Source organism: Cryptomeria japonica, chromosome 4 (genome assembly GCF_030272615.1).
Source record: "Cryptomeria japonica chromosome 4, Sugi_1.0, whole genome shotgun sequence".
NCBI classification, from domain to species: Eukaryota; Viridiplantae; Streptophyta; class Pinopsida; order Cupressales; family Cupressaceae; genus Cryptomeria; species Cryptomeria japonica.
The window spans coordinates 51229595-51255881 of record NC_081408.1 but is presented as its reverse complement, the minus strand read 5'-3'; the positions used below and the strand labels follow the sequence as shown (position 1 = coordinate 51255881).

Here is a 26287-nt window from a genome sequence, read left to right as displayed (position 1 = left end):
GGGTATCTCTTTTGTATTGGATGCGGTAATTTAATCAATTTGTGTACATGTTTTTATAGGAATATTTAGGCTTGGATAGGGTAACAAAGGTGATGTTAGGGAATGAGCATAAGAGGTAGGTTATGTTTGATACGATTAGGATAAAGGGTCTAGATTAGATCCAACAATAAACCAATGAAATTTATGACCAGGGCTCTAATCTGAACCCAATTGTTCGTCCACCTCATGTTTTGCCCTACTATCTATAAGAAAATATATGTTGTATTCTTCTAATTAAATGTAATAGATTACTTAACTCAAACACTAGACAATTATATATTTAACATATATGTTGTATTTTTCAGCAGCGAGCAAGAGCATCATCCATGTGCTCTATTACCCAAAACCAATTATGCTTGGCTGAAAACATGGCACAAGCAAAGGAAACGTACAGAAAACCTGGAAAGAAGTAATACTAAAACATTATCATATCCACCGCACATGATTTTGGTTTTCTCTAGTGTTTAAAAAAAATCCTTGTCAGGATTGAAACATTCTAATGGCATCAAATGAGCCGTCAAATACGGTGAGAATGTTAAAAATTAAAATGTAGAGATAAATAACTATTAAAACATTACAGTTGATAAGGAATTTATGAAGCTTTTCTTGTGGAGACTGAATAGCATGAACTACTTACATATGGTGTAGACTGAGACTTTTGAAGGGAGGAACAGTATTTTATACAAAACTACAGCCAGAAGGCTCAAAAACCAATGAATTTTGTACCTCTAAGAACTTATGCACTGAGTTTATTACTATGGGACCTAATAGTACTTCTCATATTTTATACTTCTTGCTTAATGATGCTGAATACCCTGAACTACTTACCCATAGTGTAGACAGAGACTTCTTAGGGATTGGAGGGTTCGGAAAAAGTATTATTTTGTATTCTACTGCCACCAAAAATAATGAATTTTGTACCTCTAAGAACTTATGCATAGAGTTTGTTACCGTGGTGCCTCATGGTATTTCTCATAATTTTATCCCATTTGATATCAGGGTTAAATTGACCCGAATAACTGAAATATCGTATATATATAGGATGGTGTGATTAGAAGAAATCATCAGTTCTTTCAGTTTGTGGAGCTTTATAAGGCTGTGACAACTGACAAGAATAGCAATGATGAAGATTTTGATGGTGGTATGTACATTGGTATCTCTTGTAGTAAGAGCAGTACTAATACAGGGTCGGGCTACAGCTCGTGATATATTTTATGGTGGCAGTGATGCCTTTGGAACCATGGGTTAGTATCCATTCAACTGTTATTCATTCATGGAAGAGCCTCAGTCTTATTTTAGTTTATGTGAGATTGTTAGAATTTAATTTTGGTTGGAATCGTTGCTGCAGGAGGTGCTTGTGGGTATGGAAATATGTACACTTTTGGATATGGACTAATACTGCAGCTCTAAGCAGTGCTCTGTTTAACAATGAGGCATCGTGTGGAACTTTCTATGAAATTAAGTGTGATCCCACAAAAGTTCCTCAATAGTGTCTGAATGGCAAATCCATTATAATAATTGCTACTAATTTTTGCACTCCTAATAATGCCCTGCCAAATGACAATGTGATAAAAAACATGGTGAGAAACTCAAAAGAGGCCCTTATCATTGAAATTATAAGAAGATACATATATTAAATGTTTAGAAGACTCTGGAGAAGAGTTAGATACAAAATTAATGGATGGGCATTTGAAATAGTGCACTCATGATTCATGTGAAGTGCTGAAATCTCTAGAAGTCAATCGTTGCTGGTTTGTGCTGACAGATAATTAATTTATCTTCTAACATTCCCACATAAATTAATTATCTAATTGTTTTTGATATCCCCTAATAAATTAAAATGGATCAGTCCCGGCTTAAAGCCTTCTTACGTACCCATTACAACATTTCACAAGTTTTGTCTAAATGGGCTTTTATGGTCTTCCCCTTAAAAATCACTTTCCCACATCAAAAGCACTTTGATTTTTTATGGCTTACCCCCAACCAATACAATTCTCAAGTGGTTTGAAGCTCACCAGAAACTTTCGCTCAAGTGGTTTAGGCTTACCAAAATCTATTACTCAAAGGTCTCAAATGACCATGAACCATCATAACGGGGAAACCAATATACAATGCACACACATTTTGTCATCATTGTGGGCTTGTACTTGCATTGATTATTGAGTGATGGTATGATGAAAGAATAAGTATCCGGTAGAATACAGAGGAGGGGGGGGAGGGGGGGGTGAATCAATATACTTAGAAACCAATACAAACTCCCAAACTCAAATTCAAACTCACAAAGTAAACTTTCACTTCTCAAGATCAATACTCAACATCAACCAACATCAACCAGTTTGACAGTTATGACAACTTAATAATAAACAACTTCAATCTTGTAAACATCAAAATGCATAATCATATGTCGACATATTCATCTCTTAATGCTTCCAATTATCATGCCTTATCAGAATAGTTAAGTAGTTAATCAAATCAACAAGTAAGATCATAACCACAAAAGCATTCACCACTTGACACAAATATTTATATGTGGAAAACCCAAATAGGTAAAAACCACGATGAGATGAGACTCACAAGGATAGCTATCTGAACTCTTCTGAAGTTTTCCCTTTTAGGAGCTAAGCCTGTTAAAGCTTGTACAATAAGTTTTGTTAAGAACTAATTCCGGTTAGGAATCACCCAGTTAAGGGATTTACAAATATGCCTTGATGAACAACACAATACCTTGTTAGGAGTAACCTCACTGCAGGATTTAAGAATCCAAACTAATGGACCACCTTGTTAGAGGATTTAGAAAGTAACCAAGCTTGTTAGAGCTTACCCGGTTAGGGGATTTCAATTTCTGTTGCAATTGTTAGAAAACAACAAGGTTTCTTGATCTATCTGAATAGCACTACATCTTCTTGATCAGATCCTTCTTAAGATTCAATCTATCTTTACTCAACCTACATATCCATCCACCAGTTAGGCTACCACACACTCAACTGGGTTCTACCAATCTTGTCGACTTTGCCAACACTTAATGACACAATATCATCGACCTTAAATACAAATCAACTAGGTCAGTAACACAACAAAAACCTAATTCTCATCATCGAGATTACAAACAAGTCGATACAATCTTGACCATTAGAAATAATAACAATCTCTTCAAGAAAATTCCAACCGCTTCATGATCACTGGTTCATTGGACTTTGTAACTCATCATGTGCTATGCATTAGATGCAATCCACTTTTCTCCTTTCCAAGATAACAAACAAATGAACCAAATCAATTCTAAACATATCCTCATACAATGATCGTACATGTCTCCATCATTACCTCTCAACATTAGAGCTTAAATCAACAAAATTGATCTGTTAGGGTTTAACTGTAAACAAATGGTAGGGTTTACCGGTTACATAATATAGAAAGGTTTAACCCTTTACACCAGTTCAACTTACAAACTACCATATACCGGTTTACACCATCTTCCTTAAAGTTTATCATACTGGCTATACGACAATAGCAATAACAACAATAACATCAACAATATCATGAATATCATTCACTAGTTCAATTGACATCAATGACAACATATCATTAATGCAATCTATATGCAAAATGCCAATTAACTAAAAATGCCAACAATCTCCCCCTTTGGCATTGATGGCAATACAAATATCAATGCCTCTAATTGCCGCTATGAATTAGTGAATAGGAATCCTAGTTTATATTACCAATTATTCACCATGCTCTGTCTATCTTCAGTCTGTTGCTGGTTCACCTAATTGGTCACATAATTCTTCTCCCCAATCATATAATTCGTCTCTCCCTTTGACAACAATGCCAAATTGAAAGTAAAACATGTAATTCCAAATTCTCACTGTGCATCAACATACTGCAACTTGATGCTCCCCTTGTGGAATACATCCACTTCCAAAAACAATCAATTCATGTAAGATTTTGCAAGTAATTTAGGGACTGATGCAATCATCATCATTCTCAACTAACTTCATGAAGAGGGACAACTCCCAATTGACTTCCAAGATACTCAAAAGTTGTCTTAGGCAGAGGTTTGGTAAAGATATCTGCAAGATGCTCTTGGGTAGAAACATGCTCTAAGATAACATCTTTACTTGAAATTTTTCCCTCAAAAAGTGATACTTCAATTCAATGTGCTTAGTCCTTGCATGCAAAACATGATTCTAAGAAATATTTATTGCACTTGTGTTATCACACAAAATCTTTATAGGTTCTAAGATCTTCATCTTAAAACCTTCCAAAATGTGCCTCATCCAATAGCTTGTGTGCAATTCATGTAAGCTGCTACATACTTAGCTTTAGTAGTAGATTGTGAAGTACAATTGTGCTTCTTACTACTCCATGAAACTAGGCTTCCTCCAAGAAAGAATGCTCCACCAATAGTATCTTCTGGTCATCAATATTTCCTACCCAATCAGAATTAGTGTATGCCTTCAAATCAAAATTGCCTCCATATGGATACCAGAACCCATAGTCAACTATACATTTCAGATATCTAAAAATTTTCTTATTAGATGTGTTTCCTTTGGATTTTTCTAAAATCTAGCAACTATACCAACTTCATGGGCAATATCTGGTCGACTATGAACAACATAGTGCCAATCATTGACTTGAATTCCTTTTCATCTACAGACTTAGATGCATCTTCCTTGGACAATTTACAACATGTAATCATTGGAGTTCCGACTCGTTTACAATCACTCATGCCAAAAGTCTTCACACCCTCTTTCACATACTTAGATTGAGTATTGAAAATGTCATTCTTCATCTGTTGTATCTGCAAGCCTGTGAATTTTTTATTTCCCCTAATAAGGACATGTCAAACTCATTCTTCATTTCATCTTCAAAACTATTGCTCATGACATCATTACCTCCAAATATAATGTCACCAACCAATACTTCACTTACCAATATTTCATCTCCTTCAGACTTGAGATAAATGTTGTTGTCATCACTGGTTCTTGCAAAGCCTATCTTCATCAGATGTGTATGAAGTCTTTCATACCATGCTCTGGGTGCCTGCTTTAATCCATACAAAGCTTTATGCAATCTGCATACCATGTCTTCCTTATCTGTCAATGCATAACCATCAGGTTGCTCAATATAAACTTCTTCCAATATCCCATTCAACAATGCAAACTTAACATCTGTCTAGTATACCTTGAACTTCTTATGGGCTACAAATGCAAGTAATTTTCTAACTCCTAGTCTTACTACTGGTGCAAAAGTTTCACCATAGTCTTCTCCTTCTTCTTGCACATAACATTTGCAAACTAATCTTATCTTATTGAGAACTTCAACACCATCTTCATTTAACTTGTTTGTGAACACCCAATTAGTACCTATAACATTCTTGTTTACCGATTGGGGTACCAGGGTCCAAGTGTTGTTCTTCTCAATTTAATCTAATTCCCCCTCCATTGCTTTCACCCAATGATCCTCACCAAATGCCTCCTTAGCACTTCTAGCTTCAATGGTGGAGATCATGCAAGAGTTCTCTCTAATTTTCCTTCTAGTTAGTACTCTAGCATCCTTATCCCCATTAATCTACTTAGGACTATGATTCAGTCTCACATATCTAGGAATAACATGATCATTCTCATCAGGTTCAACTTTTTCATTGTCTTCTTCCTCTGAATTTAATTGTTCTAGTTGAACAAGGACATTCGGATTTGCTTTACCAGTTTTTGATTTAACAATTTCAGTTTCCAAAAGAAAAATGCAAGGATGTTCTTCCTTTCTCTGTGAACTGGTTCCTTCTAAAATTTCAGGACATTCATTTACATGAACATCAACACTCTCAAAAATTCTTGTGTCTGGTTGTTGAAGCATTTGTAGGCCTTAATCTTGGTGGAATAGCCAAGAAATATGCCTTCATCACTTTTAGCTTCAAACTTGCTTATGTAATCACCTCTTTTGATAAAACATTTGCTACCAAATATTTTAAAATAGCTAACACCAGGTGATCTTCCATACCAATACTCATAAGGTGTCTTGTCCTTACCTCTTTTCACCAGAACTTGGTTCATTGTGTAGACCGTTTTACTTACAGCTTCTCTTGAAAATATTTTTTCTACATTTCCTTGTATCAACATAGTTCTAGTTGCTTCAACTACTAACCGGTTGTTCCTCTCTGCTATACCATTCTATTGTGGTATTCTTGGTGTAGAAAGCTACTTGATACCATTCTCATCATAATACTTAGTGAATTCCTCAGAAGTAAATTCACCGCCTTGATCTGTTCTCAGACATTTTATCTTTTTGCCACTCTCTTTCTCAACTAAGGCTTTGAATGCCTTGAATTTGTCAAAATCTTCATTCTTATCCTTCACAAATGTGACCCACATCATCCTTGAATAATCATCAGTGAAGATCATGAAATATCTATCACCTGAAATGCTTCTAGTTCTTATTGGCCCACATAGATCTGTATGAACCAAATCTAAATGAGGTAGACCTCTTATAGTCTTAGACTTGCTCACTTTAACAATGTTATCAAAGTTTATATGACAAAATCTCCTATGCCAAAGCCATCTATCATCTATTTTTGCAATCAAACAATTGCTAACTTTAGGATCAAGATGAAATAGATTACCTTTGGTCTGTTTCCCGGTTGCAATCAATTCACCTTTGTTGTCAAAGATCTTGCACATACCATTTCTAAACTCTAGTGGGTATCCTTTTTCATTAAGTTGTGCCACACGTAGAAGATTGTGCTTTAGGCCTTCGACCCAATAGACATCGTAAACACTTATCTTCCCATTAAGAGAAATAACTCCCTTACCTTTAACCATACAAGGTGAGTCATTGCCAAATCTGACAACACCACCATCAAATTCTTTCAAGAAAATAAATTTGCTCCAATCACCGGTCATGTGATGTGAACAACCACTATTAATGATCCAATCATCAGAGTTATCCATCCTTGACACTAGTGCATTCTGATCTGATATCTCTTCCTTAATAGCTACCAACACAATATCTTCACTATCATCATCATCAGATTCTTCATTAGTAATACCACTGTCAATAGCTACAAGACAATCTCTCTTGCCTTTACCCTTATACTTCTTAAATTTGTCTCTCTAGTATTCATTTTCACCATTAGGGAAATTAGCTGCTATATGACCAATCTTATTGCAAGCAAAACATTTCAATGGTAGCTTACCTTTGTATTTCCCAATGCCTCTAGGCAGTTTTTTTGCCAACATTGCTTCAAGCTCCACTAAACTGTCTTCATCATCAACATCTCTGCTGGATCTAGATTCATAGCTATGGCCAATATCTCTACTTCTTCTCACAGATGAGTTAGAAATAAAAGCTCTCAATGAAAATCACTACCATCATAGCCATTTAGTTCAAAAGCAGTATGTTTTCCAATGATAGAGTCAAGAATTACCTTTGTTTTGTCAATGGATTTCAACTCTTGAATAGCTGCAACTTGGATAGCATAGACCGATGGCAGGGTTCTCAGCACCTTACTGATCACTGTGGCATCTTCCACTTTCCCTCCTGCAATCTTTATTTCACCAACTATCTCTTTTATCCTTTGACCACACTGCTAGATATTCTCACCTTCAGACATTCTCATGTCATCAAACTTTCCTCTTAAACTCTCCTCTTTAGCAATCTTAACATGTTCATCACTACTATAAATCTCTTCAAGTTTTTTTCATACTTCATATGTAGTTTCAAGACCATGAACATCTAGATATTCGACATCAGATAGGGAACTGAGAATAGCCTCTAATTCTTGATGATTCTCTTGTTGTTCTTTCTTCTGATCATCAGTCAGAGTTCTAGTAGGTGCAGTATACTTAGTTTCTATATAATCCGAATACTGACTACCAAGAATCTTAATGTAAATCTTCATTTTGTCACTCCATATCCTATAGTTATCTTTGTTGAACTTCAAACCTTCTTTCTTCATCATGATCTACAAGATCTTTTCCTCAAGTTGTTAGGCTTTAGGTTAAAGAGGACCTGAGATGCTCTGATACCAATTTATGGTGTGATGAAAGAATAAGTATCTGGTAGAATATCAAGAAGGGGGGGTGAATCAGTATACTTAAAAACTTATACAAACTCCCAAACTCAAATTCAAACTCACAAAGTAAACTTTCACTTATCAAGATCAATACTCAACATCAACCAACATCAATCGGTTTGACTGTTATGACAACTTAATAGTAAACAACTTCAATCTTGTACACATCAAAATGCTTAATCATACGTCAACATATTCATCTCTCAATGCTTACAATTATCGTACCTTATCAAAATAGTTAATTAGTTAATCAAATCAAGAAATAAGATCACAACCACAAAAGAATTCACCACTAGACACAAATATTTATATGCGGAAAACCCAAATAGGTAAAAACCATGGTGAGATGAGACTCACAAGGATAGCTATTTGAACTCTTCTGAAGTTTTCCCTGTTAGGAGCCAAGCCTGTTAAAGCTTTTATAATAAGTCATGTTAAGAACTAATTCTGGTTAGGAATCACCCGGTTAAGGGATTTACAAATATGCCTTGATGAAAAGCACAATACTATGTTAGGAGTAACCTTGTTGGAGGATTTGAGAATCCAAACTAATGGACCACCTTGATAGAGGCTTTAGATAGTAACCAAGCTTGTTAGAGCTTACCTAGTTAGGGGATTTCAATTTCTATTGTAATTGCTAGAAAACAACAGGTTTTCTTGATCTGTCCAAATAGCACTACATCTGCTTGATTAGATCCTTCTTCAGCTTCAATTTGCCTTTACTTAAACTACAAATCCATCCACTGGTTAGGCAACCACACACTCTACTGGTTTTTGCTAATCTTGTCAACTTTGCCAACACTTAACAAAACAATATCATCGACCTTAAATACAAATTAATTAGGTCGTTAACACAACAAAAACCTAATTCTCATCATCAAGATTACAAATAGGTCAGTACAATCTTGACCGTTAGAAATCATAACAATCTCTTCACATTCTTCAAGAAAATTCCATCCGCTCCATAATCACCACTTCATCGGACTTTGTAACCCATCATGCACTATGCATTAGATGCAATCCACTTTGCTGCTTTCCAAGATAACATATGCACCAAATCAATCTGAACTAATCCTCATACAATGATCACATGTGTCTCCATCATTACCTCTCAACATTAGATCTTAAACCAACAAACTTGATTGGTTAGGGTTTAACATAAAACAAATGGTAGGGTTTACCGGTTACATAACAAAGAAAGGTTTAACCCTTTACACCGGTTCAACTTACAAACTACCATATACCAGTTTACACCATCTTCCTTAAAGTTTATCATACCGATTATAAGACAATAGCAATAACAAAAATAACATCAGAAATATCATGAATATCATTCACTGGTTCAATTGACATCAATCACAACATATCATTAATGCAATCTATATGCAAAATGCCAACATTGAGTCCATATAAAAAAAATCTATCTACCGAGACACATGGGTAACCAGCAGTTGTGCTCGCTAGTTCTATAGGAATCCTTTTCAAATACGTGGTTCATCAATAATGATAAAACAAAATACTTTGGAGTGTTGGGTACCATTGATCATGCACCCCTTACAACAATATAGATATAATCCATACTTCATATTTGCCTTTTAACAAAGGTGACTCACACATAAACATTTTCCCAAAAATGCCCCTTAACATCTCAATACTATGGGGGATCACAATTATGCTTTAACGATTTTTGACAGATAAGGTACAATTCATCGTGCTTTCAAGCTCCATAGTTTCACTTTGCACACACTTGCAAAAACTTGACCCATCTTTGACAGTGACATAGCCTTCAGATTTAGAGACACAAATTTTCTCATCTTCAACCCAAACACTTTGCACTCTCTGCATCTGCAACTATCATAGATAACTTTGCATTTAATATTTGCACACAATTAATCCACAAACACAACCTATATGCCACACCTAAGACAAAACACTCACAAATTTCTTATATTTGAAACTCCATCTATGGCAATATAGATCTTGAACCAATATTTTGACACTCCATTCTATAAATAGTTCTAGTATACAGAACCTGAGAACTATGGTCATGATTCCTGAGTCTAAGTTCAATAGTCACATTATCTAGAAACATAAAAGATACTCTTTTTCTATCACTGCCCCCAACCTCTAATCTCTTCATTCATAGACTCAAACATAGTTTACATGGTAGACTTAAGAAAACTTTTAGTCCCACCATCGATAAATCCTTCCACGCCATTGAATGTCTCCTCTTTGCTATCTCCGCTACCTTCTTTGTTCACTTTTGTGATAGTCACAAGCTCCAACAAAAAAGATAAGGAAGAGCAGAAATAGATCCTCCGACAACACACAATCTTGTTGCATACAAATCCTTAAGTGTTGGCATAGTCTCAAAACACTCTTTAAATCTACTACAATATACAACCTTCCTTCTACCACACACATCTCACTACAATCTTTACCAAATAAAATAAGTCATGATCTGTTGAGAATAGAACTTGGAACATACAAACCCTTCAATTTTCTATCCATAAGAGCCAACATCAAGTAGATGCTGCAGGAAATCAGAGATGGGGGAAGAGAAGGGCATGGTAGGGAGTCCCAAAAAATTGAAAGGACTGGCAGGACAGTTGAGCTTCTCATTTTTTTGATCCTTCAGATTGTTTTGGTTCTGGAAGATCATGAACCATAGGATCTGATACCATGATAAAAAACCATGGTGAGAAACTCAAATTTGAGCTCTACTGAACACATGCCCTTATCATTGAATTTATAAGAGGATACATATTAAATGTTTAGAAGACTCTGGAGTAGAGTTAGATACAAAATTAATGGATCGGAAGTCAAAACAATGCACACATGATTCATGTGAAGTGTTAAAGTCTCTAGAAGTCAATCGTTGTTGGTCTATTTCAATAGATAATTAATTTATCTTCTAACACAATGGAGGGTGGTGCAATTTTCCTCTTCAACATTTTGACTTGTCACAGCCTGCCTTCTTGCAAATTACCAAGTACAGAGCTAGAATTGTTCTAGTTAACTACAAGAGGTATGTGAATTTTCTTTTTGTTTGCACAAAACAATAAATTATACAATCTCATATTTCAATGGATGTAATATGTTGAATGGAATTGCAGGACTCCATGCAAGAAGAGTGGGGGAATACGTTTTGGCATAAATGGGAGAGAGTAATTTGAGATAGTTCTAATAATAAATGTGGGTGGAAGAGGAGATATTAAAGCAACTTGGATAAAAGGGTCAAACATTGGATGACAACAAATGAGCAGAAATTGGGGAGTCAATTGGTAGAGTAATTCTTATTTGAATGGGTAGAGTTTGTCATTCAAAGCGATGAGCACCGATGGGAGAATTCTCACCATATCCAATGTGGTTCCTTCCAATTGGATATTTGATCAACCACTCACTTCCTCTCAAAATTTCACATAAAAGATTAAAAAGTATATCTATATTTGTAGATTGCCACTCACTGCTCGGTGAGACACCAAATTGGTGTTTAAGGACCTCTTATGCAAACATATGTCTAGATAAATAAATGTGGTTTATAAATTAAGCTATCTTGTAGTTATTGGTAATGCAAGTATTGTACAAATTGTTTTAAACAAACTGGAAGACATCATATTGAAGGAATTAATGCAACTAGAATTCCTAAAAGAACAACAAATATCTTTGATGTAAATTCAGTGTGTTTAAAGCATACAAGATTCCTTATCTTTCTATTTGTTGTTCTATGGCCAACTTCATTTGAACAGCTTAGTAGAATATGTCCTCCCATAAATGGAAATGATGTAGTTTAGTAGAATATGTCCTCCCATAAATGGAAATGATATAGTTTGTCTTCGAAAATCTACGGATAAGTAGTTTAGGGTATTTAGTTTCATTAAGATTGTCCATATTTATTCACAATTTATAAATTTTTTGATTAAAGATAAGTTGGAAAAATGCAAGAAAACTGTATATGTTACTTTCTGATCGGTTACTATTATTATTAATTATATTTTAAGAATTGTTTTAATTGACTTAGTAATTTCATTCTAATTTAGAAATGTTATTTCCATAATTTTATCAATTATAGCTCTAGGAAAAAAGTGATGCCACAATCTTATGTACTTGTTCTATATGGTAAACTCCTGAATCGCAGGGTCATCACTAGACTCAGACCTAGATATAAAAGGTTCCTTTGTAATGGTCCTTTCTATGTAGCCACTTTCCAAGAAGTAGAGGCTCCATAGTTTGCACAACAATAATAGAGACACTTCATTTGCTCCTTTGATATGAGATCCTTGATCTCACTTTTAATTTCACAACCATTAATTTATATTATGCTTCCAATTAAATCAATTACAATTGTATGATTGCAAATATATTCCAATAAGATGCTATAACAAGTCACCATTCATGTACGACAACACACAAAACCACACATAGACTAGCTCAAGCAAACATTATATGTTGACATAGTGTGATTGACTCATGTATTCATCACATATACATGATTAAAGTAGTTAAATCTTGAGTTGTATATAAATTATATGACTAGATCATACACATGCCACAAGTACACAGTAACTAGCTTAAACATGCCTTATATACAGAAAATGTTGATCTCATGGATGCATAACATATACACATAGTGACCAACTAGCAAATTAAAAAGGTTGCCAACTTAATGCAAGAATATTCCTTTTTACCGATTCCCCTAACGTATAAGCTCTTAAGCACATCCCAACTAGAAAAAATAATGTTAATGTATTCTATACTAAACCATGAGTCCCGTATTGTTTTCTTACTTCACCACAAGTATATTTGTCATCATTAGAAAGGATGAAAGCGTAATAAAACACAACGCACGGTGCCATTAATGCATATGTGGAAAATAATTGACTCACAAATACATAGAGACCAACTAGTAATAAGAAGTGGATGTGACCTATTGTATTCCTTTTTCATTATGCAATTCACTAACACTTACCCTTTGAGTAAATCTTTGCCAGAAATTAATGTCAATGCATCCTCTACTACACCTTGGATCCCATTATTTTTTTTGGTTTATTACCAACTACGATGACAATATCACATCCTCCATATCAGTTACTCTCACACTAGATGAATGTGTGGGAATAATAAATAAAAATCAAATAAATAGATTCAAAAAGAAAAGAAAAAAATTAAGGATTCCTAAAATAAATTAATGAGGAAAATCTTATGGGTATGTGCAAGATCATGAGGGGTCAAAAAGTGGCAATATTTTAAAAAATGCCTTTTTCATTTGGTCAAAAATGCAAAATATCTATATTGACTTTTTGGCTAGTTTGGATGTCAGTACATGTAGCTGCATGGAAAAAGCCAAAGCATAATGGATATTGGAAAATATTGGATATCCGATATTATTAATCATATATTACATAATATATGATATGTAATATATACTACATTATTAATATATTATATTATATAAAATTATATTTTAATAATATATTAATAATGCATTATATACTATACAGTATATGGTACATAATATATATATATATATATATATATATAGAAATAATCAAATATATTATTAATATATAATAAGACAAAAATGTAAAAAAGGTATCAAATATTAGATATTATCTGATAGCTTTATCTTTTCATAAGGGTGCCAACAATTTTGTTGGTGCCCTTTCTCAGAGATATTGGATATCATTTAATATCTGATATTCGATACCTTGTTTAGGATAGGGAGGGAGAGAGAGAGAGAGTATCAATATTGGGAGAGATGGTGGTCAAGGGAGAGGGGGGAGATAGGGAGAGAAGGGGAGATGGAGTGGGAGAGAGGGATAGGTAGGTAGAGAAGGGGAAATGGAGAGGGATAGATAGGGAGAAAAGAGAAAGGGATCTAGAGAGAGAGAGAGAGAGAGAGAGAGAGAGAGAGAGAGAGAGTAATTAGAATGAGGGGGAGAGGGGAGGGATGGAAGTATCAAAAAAGGGAGAGGGAGAGAAGGGGAAAGGGAGAGGGTTTGGGTAAGGGAGAGGGGGTGAAAGGGAGAGGGGCGAGAAAGTGAGAGAAGTGGGCAGTGAGAGGAGGTGGACAAGGCAGAGAGAGAGAGAGAGAGAGAGAGAGAGAGAGAGAGAGAGAGAGAGAGAGAGAGAGAGAGAGAGAGAGAGAGAGAGAGAGAGAGAGATGAATATCTAGAAGTAAAATACAAAGGAGGAGAGAGTTGGGTACAAATAAGTGTACAAGGTGTTAGGGATAGCAAGAGAGATAGACCTATAGCTAGAGGGAAAGAGTGTCCAAATGGGAGATTATGCAAGCTATCTAAGAAAACATTATTTATTTAATATAAAACGTTATATCAGGATATATATAAGTTTGTTAATATATATATTAAATATCATTAATTATATTATATTATATGTATTAGTAATATATATAAATATTTATATATTAAATAAAAAATAAAAATAATATTTTAAATAATAGTAATATAATATATAATATATTATATTTATAGAAAAAAAACTAACAAAAATCTTATGTCTGATAATATCAAATATCAGATAATGTTGGATATCCGATAATATTGAATATTCGTTACCTCTGACAAAAATCTGTAGCCTTGGGATTTTCCTCGAGATTTCTTTAGGATTTGGATAGGAGATGTCAAACCTAGAAAGTAAACACACAAAACATGTTTAAGTGTTTTCCTTTCTTTTCCAGACTTCACCCATGTGGCTGATGACCTTTTTTTACTCAAAATTGATGAGACGAAAAGGGTTTTTTAAGGAGATTATCAGCTTTCCACCAATATAAATTATGTCATACTTTGAATTTAATAATTACTTATTATTCATTTTCTATTTGAATTATGACTAACATTGTGATTGATAAGCTAGTTGAAAAATATTTATAACTTTCAAATGGTATCACATTTTTTGAATCTGAAACATACATCACATTTTATGCTTCACATACTATAGGATTAAAAAATAAAATGAATTTCATAAAGTTTTGACCAAGCTATGGTGGTCAGACATACAAGTTTTTTAATTTTTAAAAATTTGTAGTAAAAAATTCATAATTAACTATTTACTTTGAAAAAAAATAATAAGAAGATATGTGTCACCATCAAACATGACTCTTCTAATTATATCTTAAATCTTATAAAAAATATTATGATTTGTGAAGAAGTCACTAGTTAAGAGGGACCTCAAGGATATCAATCCAGACCGGTCCACAAGAGTAAACACAATGAAAACACACAGATATGATGGAGGCAATGTAGAACTAAATGAATTATATCATGAAAACTGATTACAATCAACTGGTAACAACCGGGTGACAAAAACTGGCTCATTGGCCTACTAAAACATGCTTAATTATAGAACACGTCACAATCGGGACATCAAATCTTATGATCTATCTTCTATGGTCTATATCTTAACCGATCTCTCTTTATCTTCCATTCTAATTCTTAGTTACAATGATTTATACGATCCAAGGGGATCCGGTCGGCCCCAAAAAAAGATCAAATGCTAAAGAACAAGACCTAACGTGAAAATGAACAAGGACGACCTCTGCCAAAGAGATTCCTTCAAAAAATCCAAAGGATGAAGTGTAGATTAAAGGGAAGGTAGGCCACATGCCAAGGAACATCAGAATCAATGTTCAAGGCTCCACAAGATACGGAAGGGATCCGATAGATCCCAGTAGATTACAAATGCAAATAGGTCCAAGCAACGGTACTAGAAAACTATCTCGGAAATCGGTAGCGATAACTTGCCCGAAAATGATCCAAATGCTCCACGGTTTGGGAATAAGGTAGATGATCAAGTCTTCAAGCAAAAATCAAATTCCTCAAGATCTGGTGATCCAATGCTAGAAAATGCAAAATGAAATTCTGAAATTGCAAAATAGAAAGAAAACATTTTTGGTTGATGCAAGATTGCCACGAATCGGAGATGCTCCTTCATCAATTTTATTGTGGTTAGGGTGGTTAGACAAATTCCCGCTTCTTATATTTTTCTTGAAATTTTAGTAATAGCGCATAGAATTTTTTATTTTTTGCCAAATAGATTTTTTTCTTGAGAAAACAACTAGTACCTTAGAAACTACATTCAATTTTATATACATTCTATTGTTACATATTTTTAAAATAATATTGATAACTTATTCAAATTTTTACGTCAAGTTGCCTAACTATGTTTTTCTGAGTTTTCATTGCCACTTAAGGGCCTAGTTTACCCACCATGATCTTGTACATACCTCAAAAAATAAAGAATGGAGTGATTTTTATGACCTAGGGGGAGGGGACTCTTGAGTAGAAGTTAAATGAATGTAGATAAAAAGAAACATAAAAAGAGAAAAGGGGGAATTTTTTATTGAATTAAGAGTACATTCTTTTTAGAATTGAGGAGGAGATTTCATGGAATTTTGGGGAGAATGTGGAGGTGTTGAAGTTGCCTATGAGGAGGAGCAAAATAATAACTTAAATAGTCCTTCCCATGAGTATTTTAACAAAATTAATGCCCCCTTTTGGGTCAACTTTAGGGAACATTTTCTTTATCTTTAGCTCTCCTTCTATATGGTGGTAGTATTGGTGAGTTAATGCTGATATTTTCAAATGATCTCAAGTAAATTTGATTTTGTGTTTCAATGATAATCATAGTTCTCCTTGGTCTACTTAGAAAATTTGAGAGGGGGCATGGTTCTAGGACATCCTTGATGAAAGAAGTTCCCTCAATCACTTTTAACAAGAGATTTTGTGATTCATATGACCTATAAAGGCATCAAGGAAAGGATTATACTATACTCAGCAGGGAATAACAAACATGAGTTAAACTTGAACATAGATGGAGAACATAGGTTGGTCATTGAGTTTTCTTAATAAAATAGTAATATTAGCAAGGTTTCAAGAAACCTTGGTAGCAATTAAGTTGAAATTTGTTTAGTGAAAATGCTTTGGAAATTTTTATTTAAATATAAAACATCACACTACTTGGTTATGCTCAATTTTTAGAGCTTAGGAAAGGGTAAAGATCTACCAATCCAGACAAAATTGAAAATAAATTTATGTTGAATGTTTTGAAAGGTCCATTTATTATCGTCATAACTTTAAAAAAAAATAATGCATTAAATTCAATCAAAAAGAATCTACACACAAACTATCTCTTGAAATACTTCAATCTATTATCAACCCTCTATGTAAATTATATTGTGTTGAACTTTTATTATATAATGAAATTTAGTTGGGGTAGGTTTAAAAACAACACCTTTCCTCATTACCTAACATGAGAACCATTTTTATGATATTTTTTTGGATTCACTTATTAGTATTTGATGTAGGTTCATACTTTTGAATAAAATTGATAGGTTATCCTATATCCCAAGTTAAGTAATCTTGTGATGGATTTAGCTTATTCCAAATCTCTAATTAATTTGAGGCCTATCCCATTATGATCCAACTCTTGGAGACCCTTCCAACGAGTTAAATGGGTCATAATTTCGAGTCCCGAGCAGAAAGTTATGCCTAGTTAAAGTTAGGACAAAATTTTATATAGTTTTTTGAAATTTTCGTAGTTTTAGATTTTATTATGTAATAAAAAAATGCGACTGTTGGGTTTCGATTCTCAAGAGGTTTTTGTGACCCTTGGAATCTAATGAACTCCTATATGTTGAATTTTCAAATGGAATAGATCACTTTTTTGGCTTGCTTCAATTCTGTGTTATCTTGCTTATCCACAATACCGCAGGTTCTTACTTAGGTGTTGTCATTTGCATCCATAATTCAGATCAGTGGTATCAGAGCATGTTCGCTCTTGTATGTCATATCACACATGATCAACATATCAAATATTGGGGTTGGAAACAAGGAATCCTTCAGACTACCTTTCTTTGAGATGCACAAGATTGCAGATGGCTAAGTTGCAGATCAACGATGACATTAAAGTGTTGGTTGCATATGCATTAACAAAACAACATGAAGAAATAATGCAATAATTCAAGAAAATGCTGGAAAGTCGTGGGTCACTTGGAAACCCACCATTCACAGGGTAGACACCATTCAAGGTGAAAGTGAATTTCGATATAACCACATTTCAAGGAAAGATTGATGCAAATGTCGTTGATGACTGGGTTTCAAAACTGGAAAGGTATTTCTCTGTCAACCAGTTCTCAGATGAAGAGAAAATAACTTTTGCTCTTCTCAAAGCTAAAAATCAGGTGAAAGATTCTTGGGAAGTGAAGTTAGCATCCAAGGCAGCAGAAACTGGCAGTACGTTCATTTTTTATCAAAAAACCACATGGGGAGAATTCATGGAGCACATAAAGGAAGAATATTTTCCTGTAGATACATATGAACAGAAATATATGCAGTGGCAATTGCTTCGAGAGAAAAAAGACCAAACTATTCAAGAATATACTAATTTGTTTCATGCTTTAGTAGCAAAACATGGCATCAAAGATTGTGAGAAGCACCGAGTTTTAAAATATCAGAGTGGACTCCATACGTATATTCAAACTGAAATGGAATTCTCAAACATAGAGACTTTACCTAGTGCATATAAATTTACTACAAAAATTGAGAAGAAATTCAAACAGAAAGGAAGGAGGAATAACTTCGCAAATAACAGATGGAAGAGTGAAGGTAGCAAAACTACTTGGTAACAAACCTCCAAGGAATCTTCTCCCAATTCACCAACAAAAATGGCATGGGGTATGAAGAAGACACAAGAGAAAAATATGTGGTGTGAACTCCATAAGCGTCCCTCTCACAACACAAAAGATTGTAGAACCATAAAAAGTTTAATGATGGAGACGCATGAGGACAAGGAAGAACCTAAGGTGGCAGAATCTTGCATAAAATAAAGTCATGAACAAGTCATTCAGGCTGATCCATATGCAATGGTAACTACTACAAAGATATTGCCCTGGGAGGATGAGGAGAGACTGTTTCACTCATAGATTTGGGTCAGAGGAAAATCCCTGCACTTTATTGTTGATAGTGGAAGTCAGAAGAACCTAATATCAGCAGAGACCATGAAAAGATTGAATTTGAAAACAACAACACATCTGCAACCCTATTCTACGGGATGGGTAAGTCAAGGGAGAGATATCCAAGTGCACCAGCAGTGTCGCCTTTCCTACTCTATAAAGCCTTTCAAAGATGAAGTAATCTGTGATGTGGCTCCTTTAGATGTGTGTGATGTTTTTTTGGGACAACCATATATGTACCAGTGCCATGGTGTCTATGAGTCTAGACCTCGCAATGTGACAGTCAGATTAGGTGAGCAGAAATATCGAATACTAGAGGTAAGCCCTGCATACACTACCTCTTTGATTAGTGCTAAGCAATGTAGGAGGTTGGTTGCCAAAATAGGAACATTCATATTATTGATGCTTCATTTTGAAGAATAAAGGAAGTCTGTATATAATTCCAATGACATCACAAACACCACAACACAGGAGAAAAGATCAATGGACCAAATTTTGATAAAATATGATCTAATTTGTTTAAGCTGCCAACTAGGGTACCTACACATTGCCAAGTAAGACACACTATTGATTTCATACCAGGAACTCCATTGCCTAATGAACCAGCCTATTGTAGATCATTATTAAAAAATGATGAAATTAAGAGGCAAATACAAGAATTGATTGAGAAAGGACATATTCGTTCAAGTGCATCATTGGCAGTCCCATTGTTCTAGCAATGAAAAATGATGGAACGTGGAGACTTTGTATTGACTATAGGGCCTTGAACAAAATTTCAGTCAAAAATAGGTATCCACTTCCCTGAATAGATGACCTCTTGGACCAGCTTAGGGGGGCCCGATTCTTCACAAAAATTGATTTGAAATCGGGATACCATCAAGTACCAATTGAATCAGCTGATGTGTGGAAGACAACTTTCAAACCTAAAGAGGGATTGTTTGAGTGGCTAGTGATGACTTTCGATCTAACAAATGCCCTAGTGACATTCATGAGAATGATGAATGATGTACTTAGACCATTCACTGATTCTTTCGTGGTGGTATATGGATGACATACTCATCTTCAGCAAAACTTGGGATGAACATTTGCAACATGTGGAAAAAACTCTCTCAACTTTACAAGATCATGGGCTTTATGCAAACAAAGAAAAGTGCTCCTTTGATATGCAGGGTATCAAATACTTGGGATATGTTATTGACAGTGAGGGTGTCCATGTTGACCTAGAGAAGATACAAGTAATTAAGGACTGGCCATCTCCTAGAAATCTCACAGAGTTACGAACTTTCCTTGGATTGGCAAACTTTTATCGCAAATTTGTGTTGGGATTTTCCCTTTTGTCTTGGCCTCTAAATTAGTCATTGCTGGGAGGAACACAGGCAAAGTTTAAATGGACAAGTTCTCAACAGGAAGCATTTGAGGAGTTAAAACAAAGATTATGTTCTGCACCTATTTAATCTCTTCCTGATCTTCAAAATTCATTTGAAATACAAACTGATACATCAGAATATGCCTTGGGAGCTATCCTTATGCAACATGGTCACCCAATTGCATATCATAGTCAGACTTTTTCTGATAGAGTGCGTCAATATGCCACTTACGACAAGGAACTATGTGCTATTGTTCAAGCATGTAAGCAATGGAAACATTATATTTTGGGTAAGGAGACTGTCATCCACACAGACCACAAACCTCTTCAATTCTTGCAAACACAAGGGAAGTTGCAGAATGATCGACATCAACGATGGTTAGCCTATCTTCAACAATTTTATCTCAATATTTGCCACAAGAAGGGAAGCACTAACAAAGTAGCATACTGTTTGAGTAGGCCTCCGAATGCAGCTATCAGTATGGTATTGGTCTCATGTGGTCATCAAAATAAAGCTTGGGCTTGCTTGTATGAGAATGATGTTGAATTTGCAAATTTTTATAATCAATTGGTGATGGGACATCAAGTGAATGATTTCTATTTGTAGGATGGAATGCTTTGTCACCTTGGCCAAATCTGTGTGTCCAATGCAGAAATCAAAAATTTGATATGGGAAGCTCACTATAGTAAGGTTGTTGGTCATTTTGGCATAGGTAAGACTACTGCTATACTTCAGAGGTATTTTTATTGGCCAAAATTGACACATGATGTCATTTCATATATTCAAGCTTATACCACATGTGCTATTGCTAAGCCTACCAATCGTAAACTTGGAATATATTCACCGCTTACTGTTCTTGAAAAACCTTGGCATTCAGTTTCTATGGACTTTATGTCTAGTATTCCCACCACCAAAAGAGGCCATGATTGTGTGTATGTTGTGGTAGATATGTTCTAAAAAATGGCAGTAATAGTGTCTTGTACAAAAACAATTTTTGCAGAGGACATTGCAAAGCTTTTCTTTGAACACATTTGGGTTCATTTTGGTTTGCTGAATACCATCATTCCAGATAGGGACAACACGTTTCTTAGTAAGTTCTGGGCCACATTATGGGAAAAGATGGACACAAAATTAACAAAGTCTACTTCTTTCCATCCTCAAATAGATGGCCATACAGAGGTAGTGAACCAGATGATCATTCACATCCTACGCATGTATCACTCAAATATCCCTGCAAATGGGATGAAAGTCTTCCATATGTTCAGCATAGCTACAATAGGGCAATTCATAGTTCCTTTGGTCATAGTCCATTTGAGGTATGTCTTGGTTATCAGCCACTTGCACCCATGGATGTTTCCATACCACTTATTCAACCCGATATGGTTCCATGCATGTGTTGGTAAGGAGGAAGATAAGGCAGCCCAGTTCATTGATAGAATTCATCATCTGCAACAACAAGTCCATGAAATCTTGGAGCATACCAATAAGAAATATAAGGAGAGACATGAGCATCATACTCCTCATAATTTTCAAGTTGGGGACAAGGTGTGGCTACATATTTAGAAGGAATGATTGCAAGGTGATAATAGAAGGCTTTGCCCTCTATGTTATGGGCCATACACAATCATCAAGCAAGTTGGTGATAATGCTTTTGAGCTTAATTTACCCCCATTTCTAGGTCTTCATCCAATCTTCAATGTGGAACTCTTGAAGCCATATTTTCCTCCACTATTAGATGTTGCAGATGTGGCAGAAACAATTTACACTACAGAACTGAATCCAAGTGCAACTTCTCCATTCCAATGTTATCACATTGTGGATACCATGGCGAAAACACTCAAACAACAACAGATCTATCTATACAAAGTAGTTTGAGCAGGGCATATCGCTCAACAAGGAAAGTGGTTTACCAAGGAGAAGCTTCAGCTCCGTTTCCCTCATCTCATTCAGAATGTTGATGCAATAGAGCCAATTGCTCTTTAAGGGGGGAGTAATGATCAGAAGAAAATTTGAAATATTTTTATATATTTTTTTTTAGTTTTTCTATATGATAGTAATTGTCATTTTTGAAGGCCTTCGAGGCATTTTCAGCCCTTGAAAGTTTGGCCTATCCTTTAGAATGTTGTTGTAGGCAGGTTCTTTTAGGACATTTCTTCCAACTCTTGGAAACCCTTCCAATGAGTTAAACGGCTTGTAATTTCGAGTCCCGAGTAGAAGGTTATGCCTAGTTAAAGTTAGGACAAAATTTCATATAGTTTTTCGAAATTTTCGTAGTTTTAGATTTTATTATGTAATAAATAGATGTGACTGTTGGGTTTCGATTCTCAAGGGGTTTTTGTGACCCTTGGAATCTCATGAACTACTATATGTTGAATTTTCGAATGGAATAGATCACTTTTTGGCTTGCTTCAATTCTGTGTTATCTTGTTCATCCACAATACTGTAGGTTCTCACTTAGGTGTTGTCGTCCGAATCCATAATTTGGATCACATAGATAGGCATCCTGTTCTTGAAAAACGGAGGTCAAGTATTCATAAAAATGATGTAGGCTTCTACCCTGATCCTTTTAATAAACTGGCGGCTATCTACTATTAATGAAATTCCTCTCATATCAAATCTTACCAGTACACATTCTCAACCATTAGTAAATTGTGAAAAGTCAATATTAGCGCCACCCCATATATCAATGAAGAGATCGTGAATAAATAAGCTTTGATTTCTAAGTTTAAAAGTGTTAATCATTTATAATTGACTGACATTCTTTAAATTTAATTTTACTATGTTACTTTATTTGGGTTTAAGACTAGTCGATTGTGAAAGGGAATTTTAGAGATGATAAACGGCTTAGGTGATGAAAATGGAGTTTTGAATGAACATTTTGGTTTAGTTATTGTGAGAAAAATAACAAGTGCAGAAAATTTGCAGAGAAGAACAATAGCACATAACACACAGATTTACGTGGAAAACCTAGGAAAAATATACCAGTAATAAACAACCACGGGAAAATTATCTTTTGTATTGACTTCGAGTTGCATAAAACAACTGAGTTGCATAACTACATGTAATACCAATTCAAAATTACTATTTATAGAAAGTTTCCTAACAAAACATTCTATTTATAGGAAGTCTCAAAAAAAATTGTGCCTCTGATAAGATGCCTAGTGGCACACTAGTGGGTAATCCATAACGATGCAACCACTGCTACCTAAGAAGGCCATCATGACTCAACCACTGCCAGATGGGAGTCCAAAATGACTCAACCACTCCAAGCTAAGAACTCAATTTGAACTTCACATTCCAACAATATGGCCCGTATGAGTAACAAGCTTTGGAGGCGATTTCCCATCTGATACAGCTGGGTCTATTCCTATCAATCTGGGGTAGTTAATAGGAGTGGTCTTTGTATGGGAGATACGTGTGAAGTGGAGCCTGAATTGACAGTTAAATTCCAAGTTCAGAAGCTAATTGCTCGAGCAATATTGCGTGAAAATTTTTGACAGAGCCACGACGGTATGAAGCTTATTATGACATGAACTTCAAGTTGATGTTCGTATGGCAAATGCCTCTGTCACCATGTATTCTAGATGTAGAAGCATAAACAACGCCTTCAATATTTTCAACAGAATGTTCGAAGGAGATTTGATTTCCTGGAATGCAATGATAGTAGGATGTGTCCAGCATGGGCTTGGCAAGGAATGTTTTCTCCCTGCATGCAGTCGTGTAGGTTTGGTACAAGAAGGGCGAGCAGAATGATGAAAAATAGAGCTGTGAAGAAGGATGGAGTGCACAGTTGGGTAAAGGTTGTGAAAAGTGCATGTGTTTGATGAAGCTTATGCAAGGTGTGCCCTTGGAAACCTGTTATTTACTACTAATCAATACAGTGAAAGGAAAACCCTCCAGCAGGAATAATTCAAGATTAGCAGGCCAAAGATCATGTTGCTATAGGGCAAGTTACAGGATTTCAATCAGTGAATATTAGTGACAATGATACCGAGAAGAGGAGAATGTGTTTCGGCATCATACAAACGAAAGAAAAGTTTGTATTTACCAATATAGAAAGGAACATACAAACTGAAAATGATTTGGATTCATTTGAAGATGTTGGAGAAGAGCCAGAGAATTTTGTTGATGATCTTACCATCACGGAATCAAGAAACATAAATAGATTCTGAGTGCCAAATTAAACAAGAAGACTTCAATCACTAAAGATTATGAATGCATACCTGCAGCTCCCGCGTTATACTATCATTTTCCTGTACTTTAATAAGTTCTCTGTATGTACCTGAGAGGGGAATCTGTGTATTCATTCTCTTTTGCGTAGTCTCTCTTTTTCATTTTTCATTTTTTTTGTTTACTGGTTAAAAGCGTATCTTTAAAAAACACATTTAATTATATAAGGGAGCTGTACTTCTTAATATGTCCCTATTATATAGGTTCAAAACCTAATTGAAAGTATTTGATCATCATTCAAAGTTTAGCTACTATGATTTTTTTATGCTTGGCTTAACTAAACCTACTTTAGTCTTCAATAAACTTTAGAGTCACTTTCAACATTGTTTTTCTTTATGTGAGCATAGAGAAAACCTTTAGAATTAATAGAGCTAAAATAATTAAATTTTGAGAGTTGGATATTGCAATAGTAGGTATAGGTACCCCTTCACAATTGGGAGGTCTATCCTTTTAGTAAATGAGGGCATAATAAACATGTTCATGAAATATCTTTAAATAAGTTTTGAAAATCTTATAACATTTAATTAATGACAAAGTTTAGCTAAGTCTTTATGATTTCATGATGCAAGAAACTCTTATTAAGTAGGAATGATCTACTTGCTCTCAATATGTACCTGGTTTTGTGTTGAGCTTAAGATGGTGTTTCTTATGATTTCTCTAACAACTATTTGTAATTGTTGGTGTAATTAAGGTGTTGTATCTTATATGCTCTTCACCTAGGTCCTAATTACATATTACTTAAGTTTACTTAGGGACCACATAGGAAATTTCCACCTTCAGTGCACTTATCATGTTAACACTTTCTACCTCATGTGGAACTTCCACCTTTAGTGAATTTATCATGCTATCACTTTTCCACCTTAGGTGGGTGATCCACCTTTAGTGATTGTATCACACTATCAATTTTCCACCTTAGGTGGGTAATCAGCTATCACTTTATGTATCACGTCATAAGATTAAGACACTTGTCATAATCTTATGTCATCCTATTTTTTAGCTTGGCCTATATAACCAAGGGGTCTCCTTTGTACACACATTTGATTCCACTGATTTCATTCTATTACATTCCTAATGAGAATACAATTTATTCTTGTCATATTGTTTCTCTCTTGTTCTTGTGCTTTCCATTAGGCTTCTAGATCTTGGTTGGCGTTTTTTACAGCCAAATCTTATATGCTATCATATCTTTTAGAGTGCCTTTGATTAGTCTTTTGAGTGAATTTTTGTTGCAATTTTGAGGATGTTTTTAGTGGATTTATTTGGCAAGTCAAAATTAAATCTTTTGGAGTTAAATTTGAGTTCACCATTGGATTTATAAGGTTTGCAAAAGTCAATTTTACCTTTTGTTTTATCAAAATCAAACACTAGAGGCCAAATCTATGAGGGTTTTAAGGTGGGAGGTGCTTACTAGGTTTGGGGTGTACTTGCCATTTGTGATCTTTTGGGCCAAATTCACCTTTCCATTATGCTTAGAAGGTGCAAAAACCCCAAGATTGACTATCAAATTGTCAAAATCGAAGCACTTCACCCAGGGGCATCAAGAAAAATTCTCTTCCTCGACGTATAAATGTCACTATGATAGTCAAGTACTATTTCTTGTAAAATAAA

The 26287-nt window shown here is 34.8% G+C and overlaps 1 pseudogene; it reads left to right on the top strand.

Moving 5' to 3' along the window:
* The first annotated feature begins 1159 nt into the window (after positions 1-1159).
* On the top strand, positions 1160-11398 carry LOC131056836 (putative expansin-A17; annotated as a pseudogene).
* The last annotated feature ends 14889 nt before the right edge of the window (positions 11399-26287 follow it).